This window comes from Aotus nancymaae, unplaced genomic scaffold, assembly GCF_030222135.1.
Source record: "Aotus nancymaae isolate 86718 unplaced genomic scaffold, 86718_ANA_hifiasm-v0.15.2.pri h1tg000036l, whole genome shotgun sequence".
NCBI classification, from domain to species: domain Eukaryota; kingdom Metazoa; phylum Chordata; class Mammalia; order Primates; family Aotidae; genus Aotus; species Aotus nancymaae.
In genome coordinates this window covers 22,525,469-22,544,822 of record NW_026988450.1, presented here as the reverse complement: position 1 = coordinate 22,544,822, position 19,354 = coordinate 22,525,469, and the positions used below count along the sequence as shown (strand labels likewise).

At 38.0% G+C, this 19,354-nt stretch overlaps 1 protein-coding gene across 1 annotated transcript in view; it reads right to left on the bottom strand.

Annotated features, from left to right (window-relative positions):
* The window catches only part of KCNB2 (potassium voltage-gated channel subfamily B member 2), a 400,644-nt gene extending 381,551 nt beyond the window's left edge, over positions 1-19,093 (bottom strand). The window contains exon 1 of the mRNA XM_012463771.2: positions 18,440-19,093. The gene's annotated coding sequence lies outside the window, so the exon portion shown is untranslated. The remainder of the gene's footprint in view (positions 1-18,439) is intronic.
* Between the last annotated feature and the right edge of the window lie 261 nt (positions 19,094-19,354).

Genomic DNA, 19,354 nt, shown 5'->3' with positions numbered 1-19,354 from the left:
AACAAGCCCCAGAGAGCTGCCTGTGTCCTTGACACAGCAAGAAGACACCATGTCTAAGGAAGAGGCCCTCACCAGACACTAAATCTGTCAGCACCTTGAGCTTAAACTGCCCATCCTCCAGAACTGTGAGAAATAAATTTCTGCTGTTTATAGGTTACCTAGTCTAAGATATCCTGTAGTAATAGCCCCAAAGGACTAAGATACCATACCTTCAGCCTCAAAGCAGAACTACTTCCAAAATTCACCTTGGGACACTCAGCATAACATCAACTGGAAGTCCCTTTTCTTTCTTTTTCTGGCTACTCATATTCAAAACACTGTGTTCTAGATTCAGGCATGAAAAACAAGTTTCTAACAAATAATTGATATTATGGAATTAACTTAAAATTTGGACTTTGTCACAATCAACTGAATGGTTGATTTTTTCTATTCATTATTGATATTATTTCTATTCATTATTAGATAGAAAAGGGAAGTGGTTCCCTGAACTATAGACACCACCATCTCCACATCCCTTGGGAATAATATTTTTCATCCATCCTTGTCATCAGCAAGGATCACTAAACAGCATTTTTTAAGCATCCATCTGTGTATGGCACTTTATAAATATTCTTTCCCTCACCCCTGCCCCCTCTCTCAATCTACCATGTGTCTCTGTTGTGTAAAACACGAGGAAGCTACAATAATAATAAATAATTAATGGTGTAAAAAAAAAAAAAAGTAAGACAGATGGGCAAGATGACCTACTAGCATCTATGAATCTTAGGATGTTAAATTTACTGCTAGAAATATAATTTAGCAAAATTTGATAAGAAAATATCAAAGCATTTGGTGAGGAATATGAACTTATCGATTTCCATCAACATTTTCTAAAATAAAAATGTAAAAATTAGGGACCACAGATGGACCAACTGAAGCCCTGAGTTCACGTGACTTGTACCAGATGATGCAGTCTTGAAATAATGAGATAAACCGTGTGGAAAAATCATAATAATTATGGTTACAACAGTATATAACAGAGAATGTTACTTTGGACCAAGGGAGAAAATATTCAAAAATAAACGAAGGCTATTATTCTTATTGAAAGGAGTAGTGTGGTTAAGGGTTGTAAAATTATGGATTCTGTTTTCCTTTTAAAAAATTCTCCTTTAATATTGTTATTTTTTTTTTTTCTTCAAAGAAAGAACTAGTTTTTCTGGATTTGGAGATGGTGATATTTAAAGCACTGTTTTTCATCTTTGCAAGCTGCATGTAGTCAGGATTATAATAAAAGAACATGTCGGTGTAAAATAAGCTATTGTGATGGATTCAGTTTTACAATTTGGATTTTATTTCAGCTTAAGATTAGAAAGTCCATAAGTAAAATTTACATTTCCTAGAAGGTAGGGATATCCTTAGAGTTGTATCTGAAGGAGAGCCAAAGTTATCTCATTTGCTTTGTGAATTTTGTTAATGATTATCATGTTCATCACCTACCAAATATTGAGTGATTATCATATGTGGCCAATGTGCTTATTGCAGTTAATTCCCATGGTGAGAATTCTCATTATTTCTCATCCCACGTTGGGGTGGCCATTATTATCTTTTATTTACAGGTAAAGAAACTGAGGCTTGGAAAGGTAAGCTTCTTGCTTACAACACAACCAGGAGGTACTGCTTCCAGGATTCCAAGCCAGCATTATCTTAATCCAAAGCCCATGTTCTTGACCTTATAAGACACTGGAAATTTTCCTTGAATTGAAGGATTCTGGATGCCCATAATAAATAAAGAAAATATAGGATCGATATTGAGTAATCCTAGTAGCATGATATTGAAGGTAAGAGTGAACCACAAATAATTCCTATAATATTTTGTCTACCCTTTGGCCTGAATGACATGTATAAAATCAACTATTATGTTACAACTCTCTTATGGACAGAGATGATAGAATTGGCAACTGTTTTGGCAGCTCCGAATTTTTAAAACCAAACATAAGTCTTAGTATGTGACTTTCAGAAGTAATGCTAACAGTCTTAGTGTTCAAGATTTATGGTCAAAATAGATGCCTACCAAAATTTTTTAAATGTTGAAAATATAAAATTTACAGTAGTTGGAAGGGGTTCACTCCAACTGGGTGAACAACATTGGTGGATTTAAACAATCTTCCAAGGGCTTTTTCAGCATCAGAGCCACTAGCCAAAGCTCCTGCTTCTGAACCTAGTTCTTTCCATTAGACTTTGCTACCACAGAGCACCAAAAATGAATATACAATTTAAACAATGGAAGAGAAAAAATGTGAAGCAAGAGTAATCTGACTATCTCATACCCAGTGAAACCTATAAATACTGGGGAGTTGAACCTTATTATTAATGATTACTGGCTACAACATAAGACTATAATTTCTACTATTCCAATAATGGTCAGAATGGAAAAAGACCATAAAATATAAATAAGAAATACTGATTTAGATCCATTATTCCTCTCTCTTCTGTCTCCTCCTTCCAAAACAATGTTACTTGACTGTCACTATATATTGAGCATGGAGGATACAAAAGTGGGTAAAGTAGCCCTTTGCTCTCAAGAAACCCACAGGATCACTGCAAAGAATATTACAGAAACTTTTGGTTTTGCGTTCTAGCATGTGTTCTGCAGGCCCAGATAACATTATGGACTTGAATATTTATTTAACTAGCACTTAGTTGAAACTCTCTCCCTGATTTAAACATATTGCTGTAAAAGAAGAGAAACTAATATAAAGTACCAGCAAATGACATAGATATTTTAATTCATGGAGCTTTGTGCAATATAGTATGGATTTATGGACACAATAGCCTTAGCCATCATTTGTAATTTTTAAAACTCTTTGAGGCTTTATTAACTTGTTAATTCATTCAACAAATATTTATTGAGCATCTACAATGCATCAAGAACTGTATTCTGAATATTATAAAATGTCTGCAATAAAATAGCTCCCTAGATTTAAAATAATGACAAAAATGATTACTATAATATTCTACTTTAACTTCATATAGATATTTACAAATCCTGTTTATTATGCTGGAAACTATTTGGCTGGGCTCGAATGAAACCAGAAGCCAAGTTTAAGAAGTAGCTTCTTAATAGCTTCTAAGCTTTCTATGTGCACTCTTTCCACAAAGCCTAATGAAAATGCTCTCCTTAGATTTAGAAAAAAAGTAGGATTCCAAATTTAAAATGACATTTATCTCAAAAGTAAGTTAATATTTAATGATAACCTGATTAATAATCATGATTTTATGAACTGGGAACATTTAGCATGAAAGCCCTGAGACACATTTGTTCTAAGCTATTCAGACTAGGGAAAAACGAGTAAAGATAGACCCTTTCTTTGAAAATGTTACTTTATTATCAAATTTCAGATTTTTGCCTTCTAAACACCACACTCCTATACTGCTATTCCCTCATTGGAAAGTTTTTTACTTGTGGAAACAGGGCAAAGAATTCATGAGTCAGACAAATGGGCTCTTTCAAAGGATTAAAAGCAACTACAATGTTATCTAGGTGAAAACTGGGAAGAACCAAGAGTAGTGCCTTACCTTACATTCTTCATGTGATTGACATTGAAATTATTACATCTAATCAATATCCAAAAATGTATTAAGCGGCAAGCCGGGAGCTCTCATCATTTCTGAGATTTTGTTGTGTTGTTAATGATTTGAACTGTTTTTTGGTCTATGTTTTTTTTTTTTATTTATTTTGTTGTTGTTGTTAAGGACCTGGACTGATAAAACAGCTTTTAGAAATAAGCACAAAGGAAAAGAAATCGATATGCAAAAGAAAAGGAACTTGTTAAAGGACATGGTGTTACGTCTGTTCATGTTAGATGTTAAAAAGGAAACAGGAAGAGAGGAAGGAGAGAAAGAGAGAAGGGAGGGTAATCGAAAAAAGTACTGCCTGGAAAAACTAGAGGTGAGACAGTCATATAACATAGATACTTACAGAGAAAGTGTTCTACATGTGTATAATACTTCACATTTTATACAGCCCACCTAAAGATAGAAACACCCTCAATAAAGAACAGTTCCTGTGAACAGAAACAAGAGACAATTCATTCAAATCCCTTCAATAGGATGTACCTAGGAGATACTCATCAAAGTCAAACTGGCACTGGGCCCCAGAGATTGCTTACATGTTTATATGGTAAACTGGAGGCCAAGACTGGTTGTAAATGAATATGTCTAAAATTCAAACCATACTGCTTTTGAAACTTAGTTTCTTAAAGTAGTTCATGCTAATAATAGTCTAGACCTATATACTATCTAGCATGATAGCCACTAGTCATGTGTGGCTATTTCAACATAAATTAAATAAATTTAAAATTCAGTTTCTCAGTCTCTCAAGTTACATTTCAAGTATTCAGTACCTCTTGTGGCTAGTGACTACTGGAGAGCACAAATGGAGAACATTTCCATCATCACATCAAGTTCTATTGGGAAGCACTGGTCTAGATAACTTTCCTGTGAAGTTACGAGGCTAAGTTCAGTTCTTAAATAAGAAATAAGTACTGTTCTTAATAAGGATGACAGAAAAAATTCTGTTGGAAGCACCATGTTTTGCCTTCACTGTGTTTCTACCACCTTCTACCTCTACTTCCATTCCCAGCAGTGGCAGACCCTGGGCCTCCACTTACAAACTCTACTCCCTCTTGGGTTTTAGGACCATCCTGGTCCTTGTCAAGAAAAATATAAAGAGTTCATGAGTGTAAATACTGCATGGTCATGGCTTGGCACTTTGTCATCAGGCAGACTTGCTCCAGTCCTATCCTGCCCTACCCTGAACAGCAGTTCTTGGGAACTGGGTTCCCAGTTCCATTTTATGACCTAGAACTTGACTTGGGTCACAGCTTCATCTATTCCTTTACTCATTTACTCAACAAACAAATAATAAGCATCTACTATGTGCACGGAATTGTGGGAGGTGGTGTGGATAAAGCAGTGCATTAAAGGGGCAGTCCTTGCATTTATTGAGTTTATATTCTCACAAAGGATGCTGATATTAGTGTGAGAAAGCTGGTATTAAATGAGTAAATGCCTGATATTTTAAAATTAGATTGGGGCAAGTGCCATAAAGAATCAGGGTGGCTAGAAGACAGCATGATGAAGTACCTCCCCTCCTCTGGGAGACAAGAAGACTTTTTTGAGCAAGTAATTTTTGACCTGAGTTCAGATACATGAGTAAGAATTTATTAGGTGAAAGTGGGAAGAGGGAGCATCCCAAGTAACTATGCATGACTGCCTTCTAGCAAGAAAGCCAGGGCACTTCAAATAAACTAAAATAAAGCCAGAAATTGTAACAGAAAACAAGGAATGAGTGGTGCCTGAGATGATGCTGGCAGACAGGGGCCAGACTGACCAGAGTCCATCATGTACAACAGCCTTCTACTAGTGATGCTCTGGGAAATGAAGAAGGAATATGGTTGCCCGCAAGTTGAAGGGCAACCTAACCTTATCCTAAGAAAAGTGGGAAATCATTTAAAGGTTTTAGGTAAATGAGTGACACAATCAGATTTGCTTTTTGTAAAAAAAAAAAAAAAAAAAAAAAAAACAAAGGGTAAAATTAATTGAGAGGACAAGAAAAGATGCTAAGAGTCCAGTTAGTAAGCTGTAGTAGAACTCCAGGAAAGTGGGGTTGGTACTTTGGTGATGGCGTAAGAAATGGTCCTGGCCATTGTGCCTCAATCCCTTCATTAATCACGTGAACATCACCCTGTTTTCCTGAGAATGGAGATGTCTTAACTGTGTGGGCTCCTGCTAGCTACTTAGAAGAGACTACTTCCTAAACTCTGTGTCCTCTCCAGCGGTAGCATTCTGAGCCTATGGGGCTGGACCATTCTATTCCTGCCTGTTTCTGTCAGCCCTGCCTGTCTGAATCTCCAAATATCACCTGCTCCCAGACATTGCTTACATATTCGGCCAGGACATTCCCTAGGAAGAAAATCTAACTTCCTGTCTACCAGTACTGCCATCTGTCATTTGGTCTATTCTCTCTAGATGCCATGTTCCCATACCTAGCTGATCTCCTTTTAGGACTGGCTTTTCCTAACTATTAGAAAATAGGAGTGGGGAGTGTCAGAAAAACCACATAGCTTAAGACCTGGAGCCTGCAAAAAAATAAAGAGGTGACCAGAAGCAGGGCACAGAATTTATCTCTGGGAAATAATGACAGCATAATGTCTCAACTTCCCCAATTCAGCACACCATAGCCTGCATGCCACTACTCCTCATCCCCTTCAAAATAGTCCACAACCCAAAGAATCATCAATTGTTTGGACCTGGGGCAAACTCAATGCAATTAACCCTGCCAGGGATCTGGGGGTTCTATGTTTGTTTTCAGACAGACTATAAGCCTCGAAAGGGTAAGGACTAAGTTTGTCTAACATCATGTCCTAGCAGAGAACTTTACATCTGAAAAGTGTTTAACAAATATTAGCTGAATGTGCACCTATAAAAAGCTGGCTACAATTTCCAGCCAGTTAGAGTATAAGAAGCAATAAGTCCTCCTAGGGAAAGAATTGCTTTCTCGTTTCAGACAAACAAACAAACAAATAAAACCCACCCATAGTGGGCTACTTGGCTATTACTGGCAAGTGCCCTTGGGAAAGTCAGAGGTAAACAAGAGTTAAATAGTTCAGCATAATGAACTACCTCTGTCTTTTGGCATCACCCATTGTCACCTTGAGAAAGGATAATGGGAAAATTCTGGATGAAGAGATGGGAAGAAGTGTCCAGAAGAAGAGGAGACCTAGCAAGTGGCTGGTGAAGCATCCAGAAAATGGCTAGAGCCTGGGCCCCAGTAAGATATGGACCAGTGAGAAAAACCCTGTGATGAGAAATGGTAAATACATATTTAGGAGCAGTGACATCTAACATTTAATTAGAATTAGTTTCTTGTCTATGCTATAATTACCATCCTTTATCCCAATGCACTTAGCTAGAGCCTTTTATATATGAGAGCACTATAATGCTGATTGATGCTTTAGAGAAAGAAAGAAAGATGTGTCCCAGAAGAAGACGTCCCAGGAAAGCCAAAGAGAACACAGGAGTGAGGTGAAGGATATGCCACAGCATGGATTAACTAGTGAGTGGATGCAATTCAAACACTTTCCCTCCTAATTTATTTTGAAGAAATATGACGGCAGGGGTGGCTAGTTGTCTGTTTAAATTTATAGTTCACCTTACAGAATTCACTGAGAATTTCCTGTTGAGCCAAAGATTACATTTCACAGCTCCTACTACCAGCCCCCGCATTTAGTTATCTAGAGGGCTATCTGACTAGTTCTCATCAGTAGACTATAAGCAGAAGTGTTGTTGTCAAACCTGAGTCAAGATGTTTAAGAACTGGTTGTGACTTTTCCATGCTCTCACACTCTTCATTTTATTGTTATGTAAGTAAGAAATATACTTTTGTTATGCCAAATCACTAACATTCTGGTGTTTGTTACAGGATGAGCTAGCATTATCCTAACACTGATACCTTGAGGTTGTGGGGGTGGGAGTGCTACCTTTACCAAAATCTAATTATGTGGCATTGGCCATCAGCAAGGAAAGGAATATATAAGACAAGATGCCTGGACCCTGTCATGCCCTGGCACAACTGTACTAACTTAGAAGGCAGGCCTATAACTTCAGAGAAAATGACTGGAAAGAGCCAGAATGTAACTGGGTGACAGTTGCTCCTCACTGCCTGTAGCAAAGTATTACAAAACAATTGATTGAAACAGAAGACCTTATAAAGCTGCAACAGCCCACTGCTTTAGGGACAATAAGGGTGAGAAATAATAATGAAAAAGGGTTTGAGTAACAGAAGCCCATTATAACCTCTGAGTTCAACAAAGTGACTCAGCTTTGCAGTAAATACGTCATTAATGAAGTGACCTAACCACTCAAGCCTATTTTTGAGATGACCCCCAACATAACCACTTAAGGCATGAGTGGGTAAGACATGAACAAAGGAATGAAACAGGTTCAACAATTATGAATAGGAGAGAACTTTCACTGTAGCTAGCAGTGTAACTGACAGAAAGCAAATACATAAGTAACCTACGAAAATTTTGAGAAAATTGTATTGTCAATGAAATTAAGATTCAGGCCTAAGAAAAAATTAAAAAAAAAACAAAACCCAATGACTTCAAAACCACCTCTAGGCATCTAGGCTTAGACTGAGAAGAAGCAGGCTGATAAGGCCCTATAAGTTCCAGGAAGGGTATACTTCCCAACACCCATTTTGGAAGTGGCCATGGAGAGTAATGGACAGTGAAGAACCTCCCATAAGGTGGCAGGTCTACATAGAACAAAGAACAAAGAATTTCTTCCAAGATAGTAAACCAGGGTCTAAAGAAGGAATGTGCCGGACTGCCAGGACAGGGTGGCCTTTAACAATATCCATCACGATTTCTTCCATGTTATGAGTCAATGACTGGTCTATGTCTCCCATTCTTCACTTTTCCAAAGGGAAATTCTAAATGCAATAATTCCAAACTTCATCTATCATTATACAGGCATATATCAACATATTACAGGTTTAGTTCCAGACCACTGCAATGAAGTGAATACCTTAATAAGGGAAGTTACAGAAATATTTGGTCTCCTAACGCATGTAAAGGTAATATTTATAAAATACTGTAGTATTTTATATTATTTCTAATAAAAATGTTCATGCCTTAATTAAAAAGCTTTATTGGGAAAAAATGCTAACAATCCTCTGAGCCTTCGGGGAGTTGTAATCTTTTTGCTAATGGAGGGTCTTGCCTTGATGCTTTTTGGCTGCTGACAGATCTCAGTGGTGGCTGCTGATGATTTGAGTGGCCGTGGTAATTTCTTAAAATAAGACAATAATGAAGTTTGCCATAGTTGTGTCTTCCTTTCTCAAAAGATTTCTCAGTAGCATGTAATGCTATTTGATAGCATTTTACCCACACTAGCCCTTTGTTCAAATCTGAGTCAATCCTCTCAAATCTTGGTTCTGTTTTAACAACTAAGTTGGTGTAACATTCCAGATCCTTAGTTGTGATTTCAACAATGTTCACAGTGTCTTCAACCGAGAGTAGATTCCATCTCAAGAAACCACTGTCTTTGCTCATCCATAAGAAGCAATTTCTTCTCTGCTCAGGTTTGATTATGAGGTCACAACAATTTATGTATGTCTTCTGACTTCACTTATAATTCTACTTCTTTCCACCACATGTGCGGTTATTTTCTTCATTGAAGTCTTAAACCCTTCAAAGTCATCCATGGGGGTTAGAATCAATTTCTGCCAAATTGCTGTTAATGTTGATATTTTTGACCTCCTCCCATCAATCACAAATGTTCTTAACATCTTCTAGAATGGTGAATCCTTTCCAGAAGGTTTTCAATTAATTTTGTTCAGATCTATCAGAGAAATTACTATGTATGGCAGGTATAGCCTTATTAAAGATATTTCTGAAATAATGGGCTTGAAAGTCAAAATTATTCCTTGATCCATGAGCTATAGAATGGATATTGTGTTAGCAGGCATGAAAACATTAATTTTCTTGTACATCTCCATCAGAGCTCTTCGATGATGTGAAACATTGTCAAAAAGCAGTAATATTTTGAAAAGAATGTTTTTTTTTTCTAAGCAGTAGGTTCTAAGGGTGGGCTTAAAATATCAGCAAACCATGCTCTAATCAAATACATTGCCATTCAGGCTTCATTGTTCCATTTCTAGAGCACAGGCAGAGTAAATTTAGCATCATTCTTAATGGCCCTAGGATTTCAGAATAGAAAATAAGCAATGAATTCAAATTAAGGTCACCAGCTACATTAGCCCCTACCAAGAAAGTAAGCTGTCCTTTGAAGCTTTGAAGCCAGGCATTGACTTCTCTCTAGCTATTGCAAGGCCTAAGTGGCATCACCTTTCAACAGAAGGCTGTTTCATTTCCATTAAAAATCTGTTGTGGGTAACATAGTGAGATCTTGTCTTTTTTTAACTAGAGAAATTTTTTAATAAAAAAAATTTCCAGGTGTTGTGGTGCATGCGTGAGTTCCAAGTACTTGGAAGACTGAAGGGGGTAGATCCCATGAGCCCAGGAGTTCAAGGCTGCAGTGAACTGTGAGCATGCCACTGCCCTCTAGACTGGGTGACAAGGTAAGACTCTGTCTCTAAAGAAATTTTTAAAATCTCATGTTCAGTGTAGCCACCTTCATCAATGATCTTAGCTAAATCTTTCAGATAACTTGTTGCAGATTCTGTATTTAACACTTGTTTCTTCATCTTGCACTTTTATATTATAGAGACGGTTTATTTATTTAAAACCTATGAACCAACCTCTGCTAGCTTCAAAATTTTCTTCTGCGGTTTCCTCAACTCTCTCAGCCTTCATGGAATTGAAGAAAGTTAGGGTCTTGCTCTGGATTAGGCTTTAGTTTAAAAGGGAATGTTGTGGTTGATTTGATCTATCTAGACCACTAAAATGTTCTCCATTATCAATAATCGGACTCTTTTTCTGTTATTATCATTCATGAGCTCATTGGAGTAGCATTTTTAATTTCCTTCAAGAACTTTTCCTTTGCATTCACAGCTTGGCTAACTGGAACAAGAGGACTAACTCTCAGCCTGTCTTGGCTTTCAACATGCCTTCCTCACTAAACTTAATCCTTTCTAGCTATTGATTTAAAGTGACAGACATGTGATTCTTCTCTTCACTTGAACATTAAGAGGTCACTGTAGGGTTATTAATTGGCCTATTTTCAATATTGTTGTGTCTCAGGGAATAGGGAGGCCCAAGGAGAGGGAGAGAATGGTGGGAATAACCAGTCAGTGGAGCAGTCGGAACCCACACATTTATCCATTAAGTTTACCATCTTATATAGGCACAACTCATGGTGCCCCAATTACAATTGTAACATCAAATATCACTGATCATGGATCACCATAACTTATATAATAATAACATTTGAGATATTGGGTGAATTACCAAAATGTGACACAGAGACATGGAGTGAGCACACTGTTAGAAAAATGATGCTGACAGACTCACGTGATGTGGGGCTGCCACAAACCTCCAATTTGTAAAAATTGCAGCAACTGTTAAGCACCATAAAACAAAGCACCATACAAATGAGGTATGCCTGTATATTGGAGGCTGATAACTTGCCTTTTAGCACAAACGTTTCTGCACAATGAGGGTCCACATCCAGACTAAATGGTGGTGGGCATTCAGCATCAGCCATAGAACCTGGACTTTGAGATGGATAGAGTGGCTAGGTGAGATTCAGGTTGCCTTCTGGGGTTGAGGTTTTCCTACCTATAGCCAGAGAGCAAAACATAGCAGAAATTTCTGTTTAGCAAAATCTGTGCTTCCCTTTCCATCATACAGAAATATGACTGGAAAGTGGCCTCCCAGCCAGAGGTTGCAAACTCCAGCCCTCTTTGTATACAGAACAATGTGACTATCTCACCAGCAGATTATGAATGGACACCAGGTGTGTCACTACTTGGGTGTGCTTTCTCTATGTTCATTCTCTTCCACAATGTCAGGTGGATGCAGAGAACTTCATGTTTCTAGTATCAAGAGCAAGATTTGGGTCCCCAAATTACTGCACTGAACACACACATTGAACTCTCATATAAGCAAAAAATAAATGTCCACTCTATTAACCACTGAAATGTGGAAGTTTATCACAGAAGTTCAAGTTACCTCAACTAATGCAATCACCCTTGAAAAGAAAAAAAGGAGGCTAATGCCTACTCTTATGACCTGTATTGGGAGGTGGAAAACTTGGACTCCCTTAGATTGCAAGTGTTTGCCATCAGGAATCCAAAACACACCCCCCACTCCGGCTTCTTCACCATCCCTGTTTAAGGCAAATCTTAGATGTTATCTTAGCTGCATTCCTTGAAAGACTCCTAACTAGTCTCCCAAGTATCAATTTTTTCTCCTGTTAAAGTTAATCCTCTTCACATTAGCTCAGAGATTGTCACCAAAAATAAAGTCGACTATGCCACTTATTAAACAGTTGCAGTTAGCCCCCTCCCCCACCTGTCTTCCTGGAAAAAATCCAAATGATGTAGGATAACTAAACACCTTTCACATCTAATCTCCAATCTTCTTCAGCTTTGTCTCCCATCACTTCCTACAACTGCCAATGCTGAGCCTCAGTCACCAGCCAAGCCCTTTTTATGACATTGCTTTGTAAACGCTGTTCCTTCTGCCTAGAATGTTCTCCATCCACCTCCTTTTCCACCTGGAGAATGCTTATTCATCTTTTAAAAATGAACTTAGATGTCACTTTATCTGTGAAGTCTTGTCTGTCTATCCCACGTAGAAAATGAAACTCTTCACAGTGATAATCAAATCATCAGATTGTGCCCACTAATACGATGTCTCTAAATGTTTAGCAATCTACATGACTTCATTTTGTTGCTATTTATTTTGTATTTAGTTAATCACTAAACTTACTTTCATACTAAAAACTTAGAGAGCTTGGCTTTTTCAAAATAGCTACTCACACAGTAGAATTGGATTGGCTTTCTTCAATGGGAGAATATAGTCATAATCCGTGCTGATGAATGAGATGAATAGAATCCTTTGGAGTGAGTTTCCTAAAGTTGTGAAATGTTTGAAGGGCAAGACCCAAGAATGCAGGAAATATTGCTCCCTCCATAACTTTTACACATCTTACCAGACACCTACGTAAATGAAAAACTAGCTTGCCGTTATCTGTGACTAAACACTAGCCCTATTGTTCATAGCATATTTTTACACAGGAATTTTCTAGGAATGATAGAGGGTGCTATCATCAAGATTTGCTCACCATTTTGGAAAGTTATGTCACCAGCTATCATGCTGCTCCTGTTAACTGATTCACTAATCCAGTACACCCACATATGTTTGCAATTGCTGCTGTCACATTCAATGAATATATTTATTTTGCTCTTATTTTAAAATGCCACATATACAAAAGTGTCAACAATATTCAATTGAATATTATCTTCTTATCCAAATTTATCTTCAGATCTTATCTGAACTTATCTCCTTATCCAAACCTATGCATTTTAAGTAGCAAGCATCTGACTATTTTAGTACATATTTTAGTGTGATTATATCTGAGCACATACATATTGATAAACCTATTTTATCATAAGCTGCTTTCTTCTTATTTACTCTATTATATATAGGGAATTTATATTGATTTTTTAAAATGTTATATGTATAGATAGGATTTTTTGTCTATAAATATTATTTCAGGAACATAAAGGGGCGATTACAAAGTATTATATATAAAAAGGGGGTACTGGATCTGACTGAGTAAAGTGTCATGGCTCTAAATACATTTAGAAGCACAAAGCAACTGTATGTTCTTACTGTTGGGATTCTCCTGTCATACAGTGACTCCAGTAAATTGCCATCCCAATCTACCAATAGCATTTATAATAGTTTGTTGTGATTTATTTGTCTACAAGTGTAGGCTGTAAGTGTATGGTGTTTTATTCATATTTATGTCGGACTTGGCACAGAGAAGGTCAGTAGATACCTTTAGGATGAACTACCAAATGAGAACCTCGAAGGGATATGCAGTCCCTGGATCTCATGGTAGAACTCTGAATCAAATATTCAACACTTTGCCTCTGTCAGTTTTATAATGCTTCCTTCATTCTTCCTAATGTCAGTTACTTGTGTACAAACACCTTCTCCATTCTCTCTCCTCCTTGTGGGCCTAGGCAGTACTGCATTTACCTCTGTATCTTAAATGAGTTTCACACAGAGGAAGCCAATAAACATTATTTAAAATCAAATGATTTCCCAGGAGTATTGCTATACATAATGGCTGGGTTTTTTTTTTTTTTTTTTTTTTTTTTTTAGTACTAACAGCTGTATTTCAGGTATATTTAGCTATTAAAAGGGCTTTGGTGGATTGGTCTGAGGATCTAAACATCACTTAAAGTACTATTTTTATAAGGAAACGTATACAAGTTCCAAAATAACCAAACTTTTAAAATGAAATTTTATCTAATAAGCCAATTGTAGGTTCAAGGTTGGCTATACAACGTGATTGAACCTGTAAGACCTAATATTCATGTGAAAAATTAAAATGTCAATCATGAGGATATATCTAAATATTTGATTCTATGGCTTCCTGCCGGCAATATTTAATCATTTTAACTTTCAAATTTAATCTGGATGACATTGTTCACATAACAGAAGTAGGGGCTATTTAGAAAAAAACTTTTCTTCAAATATATAAACTTTTCTTGACGAAAATCTCTATATATGTTTCCATAATTTAATTATAGTAATTCTGCACTTAATAAAATAAATGCATTCTAGACACTATACTAATATGTAAATCTTTTAAATAATTATGTTTTAATTTCCATTGCAATATTCACGTTTTACAGAGAAAAACATGGAACCATGAGTAAAACAATTATATTTCAGAACTAATATTTTTTAAAAACATAAATAAATAATTCTAAAAATAACTACATTAAACATACTTGTAATACTATATTCAAAATAATTCACAAACTTTTTTTAAAAAACCTGAAAATGAAAATAAACTGACCAATCAGATCATCTGAATCATCCAGCCTCATTTTCTGTGGTCCCTGTAAAGCTAGTAGTTTCTAATATGTTAACATTCTGATAAAAATCACACCTACATTATAAAAATCAGCCTCTAAACTACCTTCTTATTTCAAATTCATGTTGAAACCATGGGGGTTTTGTCTTACTTTTGGCCTTTTTCAAGCCAAAATACATACTTTCTCAGTATAATAATAACCAGGGCATCCTTTAGTGAGTGAGAAGATATAGTTCCAAATAATCTAGGAACTGCAAGCATTTTTTCTTGTTCTGCCTGGGCTCATTCTTAACACTTCTGAATATCATAGTGGTTAAGTGAAGCCAGAGCACCTAGGTTCAAGCTTGACTTTACCATTTACTTCCTATATGATTTTAGACAAGTTAAGAAAAGTCTCTGAGCATTAGTTTTCATATCTATATAATAAAGGGCATTTCTGACAGCTACCGCATAGGGTGGTTGTGAGAATGAAAATAATATTTGCAAAATGCTTAAAACAGTATCTGCCTCAAGTAGGTGCTATAATAATAATAATACCAATAACTTTATTTTACATATGTCAATAAAATAAATAATATTATTTATAATACTCTAATTTGTTTAAAATTAAATATTTTAATTCAATTATTATTACTATTATTGTTATTTTTTTCTAACAATTGCCAAATGCATAGTTGGTGAAAATTTTCATGATCCTCTTCATGGATTTGTTTAAATTAATTTGCTAAGTATAAAATTATTAAGTGTATTTCTGTATAAAAGAGATCTTTCATTTTGAACTATAACTGTGATTCTTGTTTTTTTTTAACCCTAAAAAATTCTTGAGGGCAGGGCTTATCTTCTATATCTTTTGCATTCGTTACATTCTATTCAAACACTCTTCTTCTTCTATATATTTAATAAGCAATAAATGAATTAATTAATGAGTCAATGAGTGGCTATGGGACATTAAATCAGATAGGAAAGATAGTTAAAATTCAACCTATAGGAATAGGCACTTTTCAAGATAATACAAGAGCATTTGGCTTACACAGGTCAAGGGATTCCTGGTCTCACACACATGACCTTCTGGCTCACAACTCGTACTTGCAGTAAAGAGTTGGTGAGAATACATATTTGAGAGGCACAAGGAGAAATTAAGCAATGAAACAGAATGGGCTACAGATCTAGACTATAAAGATACTTGTAGAATGTGACTAAAAAACCTAATGCTGCTCTGCTCTATAAAGTTTATTCTATCACTTGGGGAGTAACAAGGCCATAAACTCTAGCAAAAACAAAACAAAAAACCTCTGGATTTAAAAAGAAATCACATATAATGCCTTTGTACCATCCACTTCTCTGAAGCCTCTGTGAAAATAATAGGAATCACAATTTTACATAAAATCAACCTGAAGCATATAAACAAATCAAAAAAGTTTACCTTTTGAAATAAGTAGAATATCTTACCCTTATATATTTTCCTTAAAATATGTGTGAGATTTCCTATTAACTTTAAGAATCTTCCTTTAGAATTAGTCTTTAAGAGACAGCAAATTTCAAAGAAACTAATTAGTTCTTTACAAAGAAAAAAATGCATTGGGGCAGAATGAAATATATCTTACGGATTTCCTAGGTTTGGGTCTACCTTCATAACATGTTATACACATATACTGATCTCTTTACCATGCAAGAATGCCAGATACGCAATTGAGAAAGAATATTTTTTCAATATTTAACAAAGATGCTCTGCAGACTTGCACATTTGTAGACATGCAGGCAGGTATACAAAAAACCTGGACAGATATACTCTTAAGTTGCCAAGAAAGGTGATTGAAACTATATCCTGCCATTTCGTTATTCTAGCAATCTTACTTTTATTACCATACTGAAAGTTAAGGCAGGCAGTTGCCCTATTGCGTAATGAAGTTTTAAAACCCAAACAGAAAGGAATGGATAAAGTAATAATTTCTACTAACCCTATTTGAATATTCAGTAAATACATATGCTTGGAAAGTTGAACTGTGGGACTTGGAAAGCAGTGAAATGCGAAACAGTTTCAACTGATGCGTGGATTGATTCTATTTGGAAAAATAGGAGAAAAGAAAAGAGAGGCAATAAAGAAGAAAGATGTGAGATGAGAACTCTCAAAGTAGCAGGCAGTAGAGTGATTTTCTGGAGTCGATACGTGTGGGTTTGTGTATGAGGGAGATTTGAGAATGCTAACATGGAGAGGGGAAGGTGAAGGTTAAAGGGGAAGAAAGCAAACAGAACTGCTAAGTAATTCACTCCTTTCTCCAAAAGTCTGAGTAGTGCCAGAAAAGGAAGAAGGGTGCATTAGACAGAATTCTATTTGTGATAAACGATTAGCCAAAACCTGAAGGCAAGAGGGAATGGATTATGGTATTTACTTTGTGGAAGCATATTAACTCTTCTAGGTGATGAGGATACTTTTCCTTCAGTGGGGAAGAAAGTTATTTCTACGTTGGACTTTCAGTATTTTCAGAGAGTCCATGCCACCATGCAAATAAGCACTTTATCCATGCCCTTACATTAAAAAACACCCCCTCAAACAGCAATTAAATGCACATACACATGTGTAATATGCCAAATTACTAAACTGTTTGAGTTAATTGAAAAACAAAGAACTCTCTAGTCTAGATGTCTATGGGTTTTATTCATGTACTACAAGTTTTGGACAACTTTATATTAATTTACACACACATACACACACACACGCCCCTAAAGAGTAAAATACATAGAGCAAAACTTTATTTTCTTTATATATAACTTTAGAATATTACCCTCTTTTACAAAATCTTTCCTGTAAGTTATTCACCACTGACAGGTAAGACAAGATTTTTGACTGAAATCTCTCTTTATTGCTGTTTATTGGCAAATAAACCAAGAAACCTCTATCTCACACTATACTATACATTTAAAAAGCAGTAAGAATAAAATGCTTACTCTTCCTTTCCCTTGGTTAAAAAAAATCAGATTCCCAACAAAATAAAAAAATTAATCAATGCAAAAATGAAAATGTGATATGATACTTAAAATCTTGACATTACTGCACAACTTGATTAGAAGGAATGTTCAACCTCCGTGGAATTAACCCAGTGTACATCCGTGCATACTAAATTTTTTTCATCTTGTATGTATTATTACTTATTGTTGAAACACATGTGCAGTCATAAATGTTGCATAAATGGCATGTTTGTGCATATTGCACACTGACAGTTTTTATGAATGAATATACATAAATGCTCATAACTGGAGAAAATGGATGGAGGCATACTATTTTGAAGAGGGTCATTAAGCATCGGGAGCAAATGATAAGGCAAATGGTAGATGTCTTTTGGTGCTATTCAGGGCAAACGTATTCCCAAGTCCCCTAGCAGAGTGTGTTGGAAACAGCCATGAAGCTCTCTCAGAGACCCGTTCTCCCTCTCGGGAATCGTGCTACAGAACGGAGACCGCGCACCGCTTGAAGAATAAAATGCATGAATATCTCTGTGTTCTGAGGATCGTTCATACATCAGAGACATCACACTCCCTAAATCCAGTCCCACAAGTGTGTGCATGTGAGAGTGGCATTTACCAACAAATGGACGGAAGGCAACGAGAGCTCGGCTCCTAGAAATAACATCCCCATCCCTTCCCAGTCAGGCTGCTGGGAAGCTTTTCAGGGGCTAACACTTGAGCGCCTTCCCCACCAGGAAGGAGCCTTACATTAAAAACCCTCTCAGGGCTAAGTCAGCTTTGTGTCTAAGTCCACTGGGCGCCATATGGCAGTTTCCAATTCCTTTAGCAACTCAAGTCTGGCTAGACTGCCGCGACGATTCATTCTTAAAGGAAGACCCCTTCGAGGGGCAGCAATGCCCCCGCCACTTACCTAGCTCCCACAGACCCCGCTCAGCAGGCGGCACGGGCTCGGGCACCACAAAGGGCTGCGGGATTCCCCGCTCCCTCCGGGGAGCCTCTCCCCGCGACGATCCCCTTCGCCAATGATCTGTCGCTGGAAATCCCCCTCCCCTCCGCAAAGAGGAGGGTCTTCCCGGCTGGCTGGAGCTCCTGGCGTGCTTTCCCCCTGTCTTTACATCCCTGACTCTGGTTCGAGGTCTCTAGTAGGAAGGCTCAGAGGAGAGGCGGCGGGAGGAAGCTAAGGCATCCTTTAAAAGAACAATAATCTTCGTAGATCTTCACCCTCTTCCCCACGCGGGGTCCCCATCCCCCTGCCGCCGCCACCGCCACCCAGACGAGAGAGGGCTGGAACTGAAGAGGAAAAATCGAGCGGGGCTGAGCTCGCCGCGCGGAAGGAGCCGGAAAGCGAGTCGCGCCAGCCCGGGAGTTGCCGCTCTCTGGGGCTGCCCGAGGCGCGGCAGCCGCGGCGGCCGCGGGGGCGAATGGCGGAGGGCGGTGGGTGCTTGGTGGGTGTGTGTCTGTGGCGGAGCAGGGCAGAGGCTGCGCGCGGGAGGCGAGGCGGGGCGCTCTGGGGCGCTGCTCCCCCGCCCCGCAGCTCGCCGGCCCGGCGCGCACACACGGCTGCGGCCACCCCAGCCTCCCGCTCCGCCTCCTCCCGCGCTCCGCGCACCCGCAGGCTGGAGCGGCCGCCGCCTTCTCTTCCTCCTCCTCCTCCCCCTCCTCCTCCTCGGCACTCGCGGCTCTCGAGGTGGGCGGCGGGGTGGGGTGGCGGAGCTGTGCGAGCCGGCAGGGCACCGCCGGGGAAGCCGGGGTCGGCCTCGCGGCGCCGGAGCTGTGCGCTTAGCTAGGGACAGCGCCTGGATGTCCAGGGTGCGGCCGGGGCGCT